Source organism: Phyllobates terribilis, unplaced genomic scaffold (assembly GCF_046119375.1).
Source record: "Phyllobates terribilis strain yellow unplaced genomic scaffold, ASM4611937v1 Scaffold_7__3_contigs__length_470593459, whole genome shotgun sequence".
Lineage (NCBI taxonomy): Eukaryota > Metazoa > Chordata > Amphibia > Anura > Dendrobatidae > Phyllobates > Phyllobates terribilis.
Window position 1 is genome coordinate 156,303,937 of NW_027362767.1, and position 16,241 is coordinate 156,320,177.

General features: G+C 43.4%; 1 protein-coding gene across 3 annotated transcripts in view; it reads left to right on the top strand.

The window, feature by feature from the left end:
- The window catches only part of MEF2D (myocyte enhancer factor 2D), a 198,817-nt gene that overhangs the window by 35,995 nt on the left and 146,581 nt on the right, over positions 1-16,241 (top strand). The window lies entirely within an intron of this gene.

Below are 16,241 nucleotides of genomic sequence, written 5' to 3' on the forward strand. Positions count from 1 at the left end.
TGGACCTATGGATCTGTTAACTGATACACTAATTAATATATATATATATATATATATATATATATATATATATATATTTTAGTGGGTCTGAGTGGTGCTGTTCTCCAGAATCCGGCGATGCGTTTCTGTTTTTCCTGTGACTCTCTGTTCCTGAACTAATAATTCCCTACAAATAAATCTACTCTATTTGTACAACTGGGTGTGGCCATCAACTCTTCTGTGGGCGTCTCCTTGTTAACCACACCTAGTTGGCTTAAACAAATAGATTTATACACATGGAAGAGGAGGCCATATCTCGGGAACTGCGAGTCGCAGGAACTAAATAAGTACATTGCCGAATTCAGACGAATGTCGGCATTTACACCAGATAAAAAAATACATATTTATGCCAAGTGATGAGTCCTCTGTAAAGGGGTAACTTTGCGATTTATTTGATCTCACAACATTTATGGTTTTTCTATGTAGAAGTTTATTTTTTGTGCTGCTTACATAGGGAGCCACTTACTCGACATATGGAGGACAGGTGCTGTAAAAGGCTTCACAGCTGAGGAAAAGTGTGCGTCTCTTGCATCATCCATCCCCCTCCTCCGTCCAGGAGGTAGCCGGCCGTCTTCTTCCTTTTTAGGACCAGGAGGGAGAGTGGTCTGACTCGCCCCTGCTCTCCTGATAAGAGCAGCTCCTTAACGCTGGATCGTGGGAATCCAGTCCTCTGCTCTCTGCGTTCACAGGCTTTGCGATGCTGTCGCGGCTCTGGGAAGGTTATCCCCGGGGCCATGGGGCATCTCAATGGCATTTTTCTCACGTTAATCCATTCTGGTGAAACCCTTGTCCTCCCACTGTGGAGAGATGGGTATGAGCTATCAAGAAGCAAGCGTAACTCAGAGCGAGCAAGAGATGTATATCGAATGGACCCTTTTAGAAGTCCTAATCCAGGTTGTGATATGGTAGACCCCATTATTGTGAAGTTTAGGCAGTCTTTAGCCCCCAACACCTTCATTAATGACTCTTTAACCCCATGAACTAAGTAAAAACTTATGTAATGTGGTGTCTTATGCCTCGCTGTCATGAATTTGTGTTGCTTATCCATAAGCTGTACTTGAACGCTTTTCCTTTTTTGGTTCTTATGTGATCCCGTTGTTGTAAGGGTTAAATCCGTGCTTCCCTCTTTCCACTCCTGGATCTGGACATGGCCAATTTGTTTTCAAATAGCAATATCTGTGAATCTTGGATTGTTTCAGTTCCTTTGGGACTGGTTTGAAAATATGTTTCCGCGTCCTGAGCTTGACCTCAAAGTCCAAAAAAACGAAACAATGAATTGCCATAATTCATTGTATACATGCTCAGCCGGGTAAAGAACGAGCGTAACTGTGGCTATTTTGTACACACCAACAACATTTTGCAGTGTCTGACCTCTGTAGAGGTTGTAATGGCCGTAAATGGTCTCCATCCAAAATCGGGTTGCTCATAGCTAAAACGCCAAAAATGTAAAGGCCAAAAAGGGAAAAATATGTTTGTCGAGGCCTAATCCACCTTTTGTTATTCCTTATTTACTATTTTTTTGTGACAGCGAATGGAGGATGAAGATCTCTATATAATTTTTGTTAGCCTTTTATGTTCCACAGGTTGTCTATGGTAATGAGAATGCTTTATGCCTTTTGTCACGGTCCAAAAGAAATGCTTTATATCTCTTGTCACTGCCCACGAGGAATACTTTGTACTTCTTGCTACCTCTCATGTGGAATGCTTTGCACCTCTTTTCACCACCCACGAGGAATACTTTGTACTTCTTGCTACCGCTCATGTGGAATGCTTTGCACCTCTTTTCACCACCCACGAGGAATACTTTGCGCCATTTGTCACCACCCAAAAGGGATGCTCTGGGCCTCTTTACCACCCACTAGGAATGCTTTCCATCACTTGTCCCCACTCATGAGGAATGCTTTGCTCCTCTTGTCACCGCCCCCAAGGAATACTTTGTCACTCCCCACAAACGAGGAACAAGGGGACAACATTTATCAACATATAAATCTTACATCACTGGACAGTTTTAGCCTGGCCCCTAAAGGCACAAGAAGGAATTTTTTTGTGCAGATTAGCATAAATTCAGCTCATTTTATGATCCAGTTGGTGGGACTAGAAATATCGAGACTGTTGGGTGGGGACAACCTGAGGTAATGTTCCTTTGTCTCTTCCACAAAACCCTGACTGGCCAGACAACCTAAATTTTTCAGTTTGCACCGATTAGTCTTTGGCTGAAGAAGCCTCGGCCAGACTTTGTCTTGTACTTGTATCTGCTCTGGTATGAAAGACTTGAACACCTAAAAGATATTGGTTTTCTGGCTGTGGGGCAACTGGGTTTACCTCTGTTCACTGCTATCTTAAAAATGTTCTTTTATCACATATCCTTTGGTTCCTGCCTTCGTCTTAAAAAGGCCTTCCAGGAAAAAAAATAATTTTTTTTGTTGTATCTGATTCCGGGAATGCAGTGTAACAACCAATTCGACAATTAAAGCTCCCAAAGGGCTTGTTACCCAGAATCCCAAAGGGCAGTAGTCAAATACATAGAAATTGGTTGGTTACTGTACATTACTGGTCATATTTGCAGTATAGAAGTCTGACAAAGATGGTTAAGACTGTACTGGTTGTCACTAAGCCTTCCTCTTCATCCAGGGCTACAGAAACCTAATTACTCCACTTATGCATTTTTAGTCCTTTGGGCCCTTAGATTTAGCTCTTTAGGCCCTTAGATTGGGTGTTCTATGACTAGTTCGTATCTTCTCCATATAATTTGTATTTTGTACTGCAGCTCCTTAGTGGGCATTGTCGGACGGCATGGACATTAATAATGGATCTACTAATAATATGGTTGCAGACTATGCTGCCTGAGTGCTATATCCAGGATGTAAATAATTCACAGTTTGGGTTCTGCTATGATCCATTTTCTCCTCCCCAATGACCGACTGAGGGTAATAACCTCAGAAAGCACCCTTGACCTGTATATACCGTATATTGCTCATGGTGCACCTGTGCCCCTCGCAATTTCCCACGCATGTATCTGGTAGTACCGTGTGCAGCCATCCATGTCCAAGGGCACGGGACTGGTGAAGCTGTGAACATATGTTGCTAATATCACTAAAGCTGTATTTCCAAACATGTATATATAAAAAAAAATGCAGAAGCCTGCTCAGCAAGGAGACAGATGAATGTGCCCCCGGGGAATCTGCCGCTACGCACCGCGCAGCGTGTCATGTGCCGCCAAAACGAGGCGAGAATGCAGCTCAGCAACTTATAAGTGCATACTGCTGAGAGAGTAGATGCTCCGTATTATAATGGGGGGTACAAATGAACACATGGCACAGCAGATATTCTGGGTTTATGAATATTCTTTTTTTCCAAAAAGTTTCAACGCATATCAGGTTTTCATTTTCTGTAGTGATATCTCTTGATTGTAATTGGAAACTGTCAGCAAGCTGCCTGTGACTGATCAGCAATTGCTCATTGGAGCACAGCAGCACAGACTATTTCAGGAGTGGAGAGTGCTGATCTTCTGGGATGTTGGGAGGCAGCGAGTAGAAGGAGGAGTCCTATACTATCATTAGCCCCATCCATGTATCATAGAGAGTAATCCCAGTTCTGGGAGTTAAGATATTTATAAAGCTCCATTGGCCGGAGACTGTACCATATTTCTTTCCCGTCATAGAAGGAGGACTATCTCGAATTTCTCGAGTGGCTACAACTGAAAGGCCTATGAACGTGGAGAGGGAAGCGTCTCTCTGTGTTGCACGTCTCCTTTCTGTCGTTCGCGTGCCAGTTCCCAGATCAATGTAGACAGGTGTTTGGGGTCTCTCTGGGTGGCAGCGGGCTGTAATTTTAACTGTTATCACCTTGGCACACACCTGGGCAGGCCTGGAGCACTCAACTGGCTTGGCCTTGTGTTTACAGTAGTGGTGGACGCCGAACGTAATTTACCGTGTATTTTTAGCTGTGTTTGCGAGTTATAAAAGTGAGTAAAAAATGTAAAAATATCAAAACAAACAAGACTTGTTCCCGGAGATGTCGGCAGTGGCGCCTAAAGTTCACACAGTCCTATTTTTCCGAAGGTCCCTCATTAGGATGGACTGTATGGTCACCCCTGACGACGGAATGTCTCTTGTGCTGGTGATTCATAGCCTTCTACAAGCTATGACTAATCTCACATCCTTTGGAGACTCGGCACTGTTTTCTCAAGACCTTAGCCACGAGGTACGAAGCAAGTGGGCCGGAGACGATCGGCCACTGCTCAGATAAATATCAAATGACTGATAATAGTGCTTCCAAAAGAAGTGGGCTTTCTGAATATAGCGGCAGTGTTGTTGAAAGCCTCTGGTAGGAAAGTTGAACTAGTGGATATATCGCTGATGCGTCAGTCCACAGAAAAGTGGATCTTCTCTCCCAACTCCTTACAAACATGACTCTCTTTTTTTTTTTTTTTTTGTCTGTAAGGAAGTCTGTCATGTGTTTCCGGTTGGGGTCGGTGATGGACCTTTACAGAGGAACGGGGAGTTTGTCAAACTCAACTATATGGACAAAAGTAGTTAGACACCTCCACATTACACCTACAAGGGCTTTTCTGACATCCCATTCTACATCATAGGCATTAATATGGAGTCAGTCCCTACTTTGCATACATAACAGATTTTACTCTTCTGTGAAGACTTTCTGCAAGATTCTGGATTAGTTTGTGGGATTTTTTTTTGACCATTTGTGGCGTCAGACTTTGGTGTGGGAGGAGAGAGCTGGACTCACAATCTCCAGTGGAGGTGTTGGATGGGCTTGAGGTCTGGGCTCTGTGTGGCGCCAATTATGTTATTCTACACCAAACTCCCCCAACCATGGCTTTATGGACCTTATGCATCGGGCACGGTAATGGTGGTACAGAATAAGGCTTATTCCAAACTGTTCCCACAAAGTTGTTCAAAATGTTTTAGATTTCCCATCACTGGGGTTAAGAGGCCGAGGCTGATTCCTGAAAAACAAGCCCATAGCATTATCTCTCCTCCACAAAAACTGTACAGTTGGCGCAATATAGTCAGGTGGGTAACGTTCTCCTGGCATCACCAAATCCAGACTCATCCATCAGAGAAGCCTGATCGTCACTCCACCTAACACGTTTCCTTCAGAGTCCAGTGGTTGCGGCTTTACACCACTCCATCCGATGCTTGGCATTGTGCTTGGTGAGTTAAGTCTGCATGCAGTTGATCACCCATCAAACTAGAATGAGCCATTCACTCAAAAGTTAATAAAGTCAGACTGCATGGCTAAGAGGCTGGAGTTTATACACCTTTGACAATGGAACTAAAGCCATAAATCATTGATTAAGAGGTGTGTTCCAAACCGCTTGTTCATATGATGTATATTACCACCCATGGCTGGCACTTTGGAATTCGATTTACTGTATGTAGGGAGGTCTGATGTGGCATTAAAACCATGGATGTGTAATACTTGGTTATCGCTAGTTCTCCAGTCTCTCCTCTGATGGTAGAGGGCAGTTCCAGAGGGGAAACCTCCCTTTATGGTCCCAGATTTCCCTTATAAGGTGTTTCACAAGGACTTGTTTTTGCTAAAAATCTTCATAAACCAAAAGACCCAATGTGGATGACGATTCCTAGACAACCGTGTAGACGTCAATATTTTAACTCGACCTCCTATCTAAGAATTATGCAAGACACAGAAGCGCCACCTTCTTATGCAATGTTCCTTTAAGAGCTGTCCAGCTCTTATGAAACTCTGAATACCTGAATGCTTTGTCAGCAAGATGCCCGCTGCTAAAACGTGTAGCTCGTGACTGCAGGACAAGGGCCCGTTTGTAAAGATGGCAATTTACATGGACTTTTGGAGCTGCCACGCTCGCAGAATTTTCATGATTTTTTTTTTTTTTAAAGACGCATACATTGTTCCTACTTTTTTTTTCTCTGCTGTAATTTCATTGTGCATACGGAAGAAGGAAAGGGTGAAAATGTCACTATTAGGCGTATAATGCCTAGTGAGTAGAACTGTAGCTACCCTACCTTTGCAATTCTGGAAGTCTTTAAGATATTGCCTTCCAGCATTAAGCTGTACTCGTATCAAGAGCTGAAATCCAAATGGTGATAATTTTTGTGTGCAATGCAGCAAAAAGAAACTACGGTATCCGATATGTTGTTTAAAAAACACCCTGATGCATCAAGTGCACAATTCAGTTTGTGATCTCCAACAACTCAGTCCCGAAGGATTTAAGGAAAGTTTGAAAATGCAGCTTTGGATGTGATTGGAGTATGAGAGTTGCGGTTTCCTTTTCTATCAGGATTTTAGAATTATCACCCTGCACTAGATGTATATCTTAATAGAAAATCTTTCCCGGGCCCCTCGGGTACGCACAGAACCTTTCATTGCCTTGCTTTTAGGATTCTGAAATGCGTTGTTCCCGCTTTGCACAACCATCAGATGCTTTGATATTTTACACATAGCGTTGCATTATTAATAGTCTGTTTTGTTCTCGGTGTTCCAGCAACAGTGATGTTCCTCTGATTTTAATTACGGTAATCTGGATGTGTGGAGCGCATTTTATGAGATTCAGGGTTAATATATGAGACCAGAAAGTACCAGCTAGAATTATGGAGCCCAAAACGCTACAAGTCTCTGAACCTGAAGAATTCAGACCAAATGAATCCAAAAATGTATGTGTCAGGAACTCGTCTCAGACTCCTCTAGAAGTCTCCTTACACTGGCATGTCATTCTTGTCACTCTCCACAAGGAGAGACATAATCCCTTAGAAACTCCTCAAACACAATACTAAAATGTAGGGAAAATGACATGTCACCAATAAGGACATGGCCACCATAGATGAGTGATGGGTCGTTAAGTGCAAACCACAAATTGAAATATTGCCTCAAAAATGAGATATGCCACATGAAGCCAATGTGCTTCATACCAATTTTCTTCTGTGAAACTGTAATGGTGTAGATAGAGGGTGTGAAGACCTAAATAGACTTCGGACCACCCTAACCTTTCAGTGAACCTTCCAGTCCAATTTTCTACTGGGAACCTGTTGTTGAGTTGGAGGATGTAGGCGACATCACAACAACCCGGATACCCAACACGTGTTATACTGTAGTTTTCTTCTGGGGATTCTCTATGGTGTAAGATGAAAATATCTAACCAGACTTAAGACCACCCCACCCTTCCAGTGATAAACAAAACTAATCCTGAGACCTAATTTTAGGCCAAATTCAGACTGGTGTATTTCTGGGTCCGTATATGAACGATAATGCCACGGATTCCCGGACCCCAGCTAACAACCTCATATGTGTCTAAGTTACGGATTAGTTCCTGCCTTAGTTCACTTTTTTTCTTTGGGAACTACTGAGATGGAGAAGGAGGCTGCAAATATCTAAGTAAGACCACCACAGGTTTCCAATGATCTCATCCTCCTTTTTTCTGGAGAAGTGAAGTCTTGATCAGGTTCCCACCAGTTTTGCCACATGGAATTAGACCAGCATGAATTAGTCCACCCCAACCAACAGGGTGGCACAACAAAACATATCCTCTTGGCATGTTCTGTTTGGGATGTGGATGGTGGGCTTCAATAGTGAATATCGCTTTGGGGAATTGTAGGCCAAAGTCTTCTAAAAGCTTGGAAAGGCAAAACCAAGATGTCATGACTTTCTGTGAGTGTGGTCCCACCTCATGGACCACCAGAAAACTTTTGACCATGGTCACCATCTATAAAGGAATTGAATGATCTTTTTTTGGGTTCTCTGGTTTCCTTCCGCCACACTCCAGACCGTGTTCCTCTTTTAACAACCAACACATTTGTGTTCACTTCAAGAACAGACCGTGATGATCCTTATCTTACCTATTAATGGTGATTCCGACAGATTTTCTTCTTCTTTATGGCCACATTTAAAAGCGGGAAAACGAGATATCATCTTTAAGCCTGACATATCGTGACCACAGGCCCCGTCCTTTAAACCTACTTAGGGCGAGGTGAGATGATTTAGATCTGTGTGGCTTTCAGATGAGGAAAAAACAGCTCCGTAGCTGAGCAGTCATTGAACCGGGCCAGGACGTGTTGGTGGTGGTGACATCTCATGGACGTGCTTTTTTATTTTTTTTGCTGTCTGGTTGCTTCCTGAATCCTTGGTTGTTTTTGTTCATATCGATATTTAACAGGACTCAAAACATATAGGAGTAGATTGTCCTGTTGTGCAAAGAGCCATCCGAGAGGGAAACTTGCTAGCGTAGGTTGTTCCAGGATTACAAAAACATGGTTCTTTTCTTCCAGTACCGGCACCACTCCTGTCAATGTGTAGGGCCCGGTATTGCTGCTTGGCTCCATTGAAGTAGATGGCTCACAAAGCCAGTGACTAGGTGGGTCCTGTTTTGGGGATGGATTTCTTTATCCTACAATAACCTTTTATGTAATGGACCCCAATAACAGGCGGAGGTGTAGTAAGTCAATTATACTGGTGCAGATGGAGCTATAAGGGTCATTATGCATTGTACTTTCCATCCTGCTTTAGCGCTGGTCAAGTATCTATCTGGGGGTCCACCCAAATGTGTATGTGGTCTTGAAGGATGTTGCTATCAGCGCTTACTTGTGAGTAGGGTGTAGCGGCCACTTCATTGAGTCTCATCTAAGCCCCGTTACACTTTTGGTTTCTGTTCGTATGCTGGGACCCTCGCCCTAAACGCATGAAGCTAATAATATCCCTAATGTAATAGTTTCACATATCTCGAGATGGTCACAGTAGGTAGATAGAGACTTATAAGAGTTCTCAGGGAGAAAAGTCACAACAGGACAAGGTATTTCGAGAGGGAGAGAAATGTGCTGAACTTTTGGGAGGTATTGAATGTCTTGGATGGCTTGGAAACGCTATCACATTCACCCGCTTTTTGTGCCCACCCTCTGCATATATCACCAATATTACCTCTTTCTTTATGAGTGCTGACTGACGTCTTATAACTACCAGCAACAAACCTCTCTTTTTTTTTTTTTTTCCTTTTTTTTGTTCCAAGAAAGAACTTCCTTTTGTGCCTAACAGAGGAAATTCATTAGGGGTTACCACACTGTTACCCTCCAGGGAGGTGGCCGCTCTGTGTAAAACTCATGTAATCGCTTAAATAACAATTCTGTCTTGTAGTGTCTTATTTCAGGGTAGGTATTGGCAGTACTAATTCCTCCACAGAGGTGGGGACTGGGAGACATTGAGTATTTTAGCCAATTTTGTGGTGGACCATATGCCATAGACATTGAGTTGTTAGAAGACCCTACTAAAATTGACTTGGCTCATGTTAACGAGTCGCATGAAACCACCCCATAGAGGCAGTCATTGAAACCTCTGGGACCATGGTTTTCTTACCATAGAAGTCAGTGATGACTTCTATGGGTGTGTTTCTGCCATTCTTAGAAAATAGGTCCATAATCTTCAAGGGGTTTCCCAGTGAAATAATATACAGTAAGTCGTACATTATGCTTAATTAACCAAAGGTGTCCCTAGTCCATCATCTCTACTTCTGGCCCGTTCTCGACACAGGAGAGAGCTTCCTGTTTCAGACGGTGAGCAGTGCTGCGTATGAAGGGGGCTGGATAATGGCTTATTACCCTACCTATGCCAGCTCCTGTGCAACATCTGTAACAGAGAAGGGGGCTGGATAATGGCTTATTTCCCTACCTATGCCAGCTCCTGTGCAACATCTGTAACAGAGAAGGGGGCTGGATAATGGCTTATTTCCCTACCTATGCCAGCCCCTGTGCAACATCTGTAACAGAGAAGGGGGCTGGATAATGGCTTATTTCCCTACCTATGCCAGCCCCTGTGCAACATCTGTAACAGAGAAGGGGGCTGGCTTAACTATTGAAATGAGAAGTCAGCTGCCTTCACACAGAGCTGATGATCTGCGTCATCCTCAGGGCCTAGAGTTGAGCTGCTTAACTCGGGAAGCGAGCAAATAGAAAAAAAAATGGTATTTTTTTCCAAAAATGTATTTGTATATTTTGTACAGTAAATTCCATCCATTTCTGTGGGACGACTTTCGATATATCACCTGTATATCTGCGTCATCCAGCAAAGTGTGGGTGCTAAGTAAATAATGTACATCAGAACCTGCGAGGAAGCTACCCAGACACATGAAAGGCTTGTAGCAACAGCTTTTGTCACCTTCTGAATGTTCCCTCACCTCAGAATTGTTTTCTTTCTACTTTTGTCTCTAGAGGAACATCTTTTACATCTCAAAATCCTTAAAATTGGGCACGCGGCATAATATAAAAAGGCCAGCTACGCAAAGAGGCTTCTAAAATATCTGTGGCCATGGAAATTGCATTATTCTAAAATTTTACCAAAGTTGGCAAGACACTCCAACAAGTATCCGTTGTCTATGGCCAAGCAGCAACTAATTCTTACTAATGGTTAAGTCTAACTAGATGAGTTCTTATTTTCTTAACGGGCTTAAGAAAAGTAATGAGGGGAAATCCTAAAAGTAGCCTCCAAAGACGCCTGTGGACTTGTGCCGTAGGGAAGCCTCACTATTAATCCATAGAAATGCACCCACTATTGATTCCTTTTTATTGGACTGAAAATCTCCTCCATTCTCTGATTTCTTTCCTGGACAGACTATCGAAAATCTTGTTCTGCATTTGGGCCTACATTTCCTTTTGTTTAGTTTCTTATTTCCTCCATCTTTGCTTCCTGTTCTGGCATCATCATAACAGAAGGAGGGACACTTTAATCTAGCATGTGGTGGGTCTTTTCTGAGGTTATTAATTATGTTAGTCTTCTACCAGCTTTGGTTAGCCTTTTACAAGGTTCTAACTTGGGTTAGTCTTCTACCAATTTTAATGAGCATTCTACCAGGTTCCAACTTACGTGGGTCTTTTACCTACTTTGGAGAGTCTTCCTCGTCCACGTTCTGATAGGTGTGTCTAAAATTGGCTTTGATGGGTGTTTTTCTAGGTTTAATTGAGGTTTCGTACTCTACCAGCTTTTGTGTTTTTTGTTTTTTTTTTACCAGTTTTCAATTGAAGTGGATACAATACCTGCTTTGGTGGGTCTTCTTACCCGTGAATTTTTACCAGGTTCTAACTTAGGTTGGTGTTCTACCAGTTTTGGAGAGTCTTCTCCCATGTTCTAATAGGTGTGTCATTAATTAGTTTTGGTGGCTGTTTTACCAGGTTCAATTTAGGTGGGTTTTTTATGAGCTTTGGTGTCTCTTCTCCCATGTTCTAACTTAAATGGATCTACAATTAGCATTGGTGGGTCTTTTACCAGGTTCCAATTTAGGTGGGTATAGACTTTATACGAATCAATTCACAGGATCTGGTCCATTGGTCACATCTAGCGCCACCAGACAGGAGCCCTGTGAACTGACTTTTACTTGACAGCATCCTTGCCTCTTCTTTTGATTAGGCGGTGTGGCGTGATGTCTTTGTTAAGACAGGTTAAGTCTTCAGATATCTTTTGTGGGTCTCTTGCCAGGTTGCAATTTAGGTGAATGTTCAACCAGTTTTGGTGGATTAATAATAATAATCAGAATTGGTGTTTCTTTTTCCAGCTTTTGTGCTCCCTTCCCACATTCTAACTTAGGTGAGCCTTCAGCATAACTTAGGTGAGCCTTCAGCATAATTTAGGTGAGCCTTCAGCATAATTTAGGTGAGCCTTCAGCATAATTTAGGTGAGTCTTAAATCAGTTCTGGTGGGTTTGGTTCAAGCTCTGGTGTTTCCTTCCCTATGTTCTAACTTCAGTCGTCTTCAATCAGCTTTGGCGGGTCTGCTCCCAGCCTTGGTGTTTTTCCCCCTACGTTCTAATTTAGGTGAGCCTTCAGCCTATCTTAGGTGGGTCTTTTCCTAGCTTTGGTGTTTTCCCCTTTATGTTTTGACTTGGGCAGGCCTTCTGCCAGCTTTGGTGGGTCTTCTCCCAGCTTTATGTTCTTGGAGGAGATCTTACAGTATGTAAGGGGCCCTTCAAATCAAATAATACTTTTGATCTAAGAAATATTACTGTGCATTAGACTCACTGTGTCATTGGCATGGAAGATGGGCTTTCCCAGCATGCTTCGTTCTTGTTCCCAAATGCGCAGTATTATTAAAAGTGGTTAGGACTTCTGCCATAGAACATAAAAACAGTTTACAAAGCCTTTACTTTAACCCGCCGGCTGCTTAACCACATGAATAATGAATGACAATAAATTGTTTTTCTTTTTTTTTCTGCTCCCTTTAAATTTTCATTTATTGACGAAGGCGGGAACAGCCCGGAGACGATGAAAATGACATAGTGAAAAAAAAAAAAAAAATGCCGGTCTGTGGGACATTTTGTATCCTCCCTTAGGATGTGCATGTTCTGCCCCTTGAGGTTACACAATACGGTTTACCTTGATGAATACATATGCTGTATACATATGTATATATTAAAGGGTTTGTCTGCAATTGCAATGACCCATTTAAGAAGTTTGAAATGCTTGTAAAAACGCACAACTTTGCAATTTCCCGTGGTTAATTTTCATAGTGAAGTAAAAATGATCTGACTTTATGAGAAAGCAGACTTTTATGGACACAGAAATACCGATAGGCACATGGAACTCTATGCCCATAGACTGCACACCTTAAATGGGATTGACAATGGCATTTAAGGGGTTGACAGCAGCGAGCGGAGTTTGGCTCCGATCACTGCTGTTAGGGACACAACCAGCATCTACCGGGAGTGATGCAGCCTCAGCTCCTGAGCCCCCATCATACATGGGAACCAGATATTAGAAGTACGAGTGCATTCAATGTCAGGGATTAAAAATAATCTCCTCTCTTTTTAGTTTACTGCTCGTCACCTAGGACCCTGGCCACCTCTGCAGTCTATCAGTCTTTTAGACATGAAGCTGACCAGATCCAGTGTTCCTGCACCCCTCTGATGCTGCAAAGGCAAAATTGTTTCTGCTTGCAGCATGGGAGAAGGCTAAATTCAGATCATCGATGAGAGTCTGAACTGTCAATCTTCAGGAGCGCACTGTTCCCCCTGGCAAGCAGAAAGCCAAGAAGCAGAGGAGCAGTGCGCTCCTGAAGAAAGAAGATTACACAACCCCTTTTAAAGGGGCCATAAGGGAGTTTCGAGTTAATAGAGAAGGTCCTCATATCTTGGCCAGAGTGAACAAGTGGACAGCCCCTTTAAATTATCATATTGCCTTTGCACCAGGGCTGTGGAGTCGGATTCATTGTCCCTTTTTGTGGAGTCGGTATAAAATGGACCGACTCCCGAATCCTAAAATACATATGGTACAGTAGTTCAATGCAAACTGTGCTGTAAATCTTTTCTTAAGAATTTGGGAAAGTTATGAGATGTCCTATAAATGTCTGTTCCGTTCCTCATCTCAGGATCTCTGCTTTTTGTTGAGATGAATCTGTGCTGCACTTTATGTACACGCTCAGTAGTGAGGCAGGGCTGTGGAGTCGGAAGTCAGGGAAATTGAGGAGTCCGAGTCGGAGGTTCGGCTTACCCACAGCCCTAGAATGTTAGCCAGGGTCATTTGCGAACATACTCCCTCCCATACTTTTTCAAATTGGACCACCCCTTTACGTTTCAGCAACTTTTTTCTCACCATGGCTGAAACGGTGCCAGTGACCAAGCACATCAACAGAGGCCGTAACTTCTCAAGAGAATTGGTTAGGGCCTAACTCATGGATGCCCACCAGTTCTTGCTGTTCTTAGGGGATGACATGGAGAATTGATGACACCTACAGTCTCCGTTTTTGACAAGGTGACATGGGTGATTATGGTAAGAGGTGCCAAAAGCTTTAAGGGGGCTTCATTTGAGTTTTTTGATGTGTGTGAAAAGTAATTGGTACAGACTCGTGATTGTTACCATGGAAAATCTTCGACTTAAGAGCTAATGAGCTGCGAAGAGACAAAACAATGAAAAAACAAAACCTTGCACTGTCACATGGGCATCCTTTTGTTTTTCTAACTGTGTGTAGTGACAGGGCACTGCATGCTATCAGCTACCAGTCTTTGATGTGGCAAGCCGCAGCTATTTGGAGTGCTGTATAATCTATTGCAGTGACACACAGGCACTTTTGTTTCCCAGTCAGGCGATGGTTGACATAGACTAGAGGAGGCCCCTAAAAACACTGTTCTTAAAAACTTTGGCCCGGTCTAGGTGGGAACTTTGACTTCCAAATGAAACTGACTTTTTGGCGTGACATAGTCCTACAACCGAATTCTTGGCACTCACTTCCATTGAAGGTTTACTCAAACAGGGTGCATTATTGGAGTTTGGACCTTTTGAGGACTTGCTCTTTAGTCTTATTGATTTAAAGGGGTTGTTCCATAAAATGTATGCTTAGGATAAGTGATACATGTATGATCATAGGTGGTTCCAACCAGAGACCTGGAGAACAGGCATCCCTAGAGAGCATGTGCGACCACTGTGGCATTTAATATCCATAGTGGTGGTCGCACATGCTCACTAACGCTCCATTCACTCAGGAGACTCTCTTCTACCTTCTTGGGTTCAGTAGTGATCTCAGCAGCTGGACCCCCAGTGATCAGAAAAGTATCATCCCGATGAGCAAATTATTTCAGATGAAACTGGGTCCAGCGACCACATCGGCGGTCCATGGCAGTCAGACCTGAGCTCTGCGAATCTCCTTCTACCTGCTGGCACACCTGATTACTAGGCCCGATGCATAGTCATGCCTGTGTCTTGTCGCAACTTTATGGTGGAACTCCAAAGGTCCAATTGTAACGTGCGAAGTGTCCAGTATCAATAGCGGATTGGGGAGCGTTGGTGTCAGAGGACTTCACTAATTCTTTGCCATTTTCGACAAAATTGCTGTCTTGTCCCGATGGCAGAACCGTTTTTATCTAGGCTATGTTTGCAAATAACTAGGTCACACGGTGGCATTGAAGAGGGCATTTCTTTCAGTTGTAAGCAGTTTACACGCTGGTGAACACCCAGCGCTTGTCCTCTCCATCCTCCGTGCGTTAATGATTACTCTGCTCCCCGTGCTGTTTCCGCAGGTATCTCAGCTTAGGGTTGCTATGTACAAGAGAAATTAGCTGGGAACACAATCTAGTAATTATTTCCGTTAAATGCGGGTCGAGTGCTTACTTTCTTAATTAGCACTATGCCTGGACTTTTAACCCGTTAGTATTGAAGCTCTTAGTGTGAGCATCAAACACTTCACAGCTGAGGCCAAGCCGAACAACATGGCCGCCGTCCTGTTCATAGTTTAGATCCATCTGCTTATCTCCCATGCCGATCTTTAAGCAGTTGGAAAAAGGTTTTGGCTGAGATACTTGTCTTCTACATATCCCCTGATGCACAGGAGGCAGGAACACCGTCTGTAGTGGTGTATTCTGACATTTTTGGGGTCCTCTTGCTAGCTGACGTCCATAGGAGCTCCCTACAGGCCCATTTGATCCTCTTCAATGCGGCCATATTGAACTGAACCTTACAACATTTTGGAACTGATTGAGGGTCATGCTCCTGATTTCTTGCTCCCCTGTATTGACCTGTCTGCAGATGCAGATATTCTCATCATGGCTTCGGACCTCCACTGCAATCACTGACTTCTTTTTTGCTGTTTTGCGCGGCTGCCTTTATCACCCCCATAATGTTACACGTTCAGACTTGTATCCCCCGCATCCTCGCTTGTCAACCATCTGCCAGTTTCACTTCCCCCTGTACAGAAAGGAAGTTGGACAGTTAAATCGAAAGTGGCGGCTCTTAACGGTCACAGTGTCAGGGTCCGGGCCTCTGATGTCCCACGGTATTTCTGGGGTTCTGCATACATCCGGCACATAGGGGGTTAGGACATTAACCAAGAAATCATTTCTCAATAGTTCCTCCATCGCCTTCTCCGGTTTTGGCAGTATTGAATCTTTGTGTACTTCACTATCCCTCCAGCGCTCCCCACGGACCCCACCACTTGGTATTCGTGTAGCCATATGCTATATTTTTGTTTGCCTCTTGGGGCGCTGTTCAGACCAGAATCCTCACAGATTTTTTTTTCCAGTCCAGTAGAGAAAACAACAGGGTTGAGATTTTGGTTATCATGGCCATAACTGGGCTTTATAGCTGCCACCATTGAGTGTGATGTGGGTTGGCACCATTGTGGCGGAGGCTGTGTATAGCTTTCTTTTGGCTGGGCTCTGTTTTTCACTGTTGTGGGAGGCTATGTCTGTAACTAATGTGGGTGGACTGTGGTTGGCACTGATCTGGGTGGGCTGTATTTCT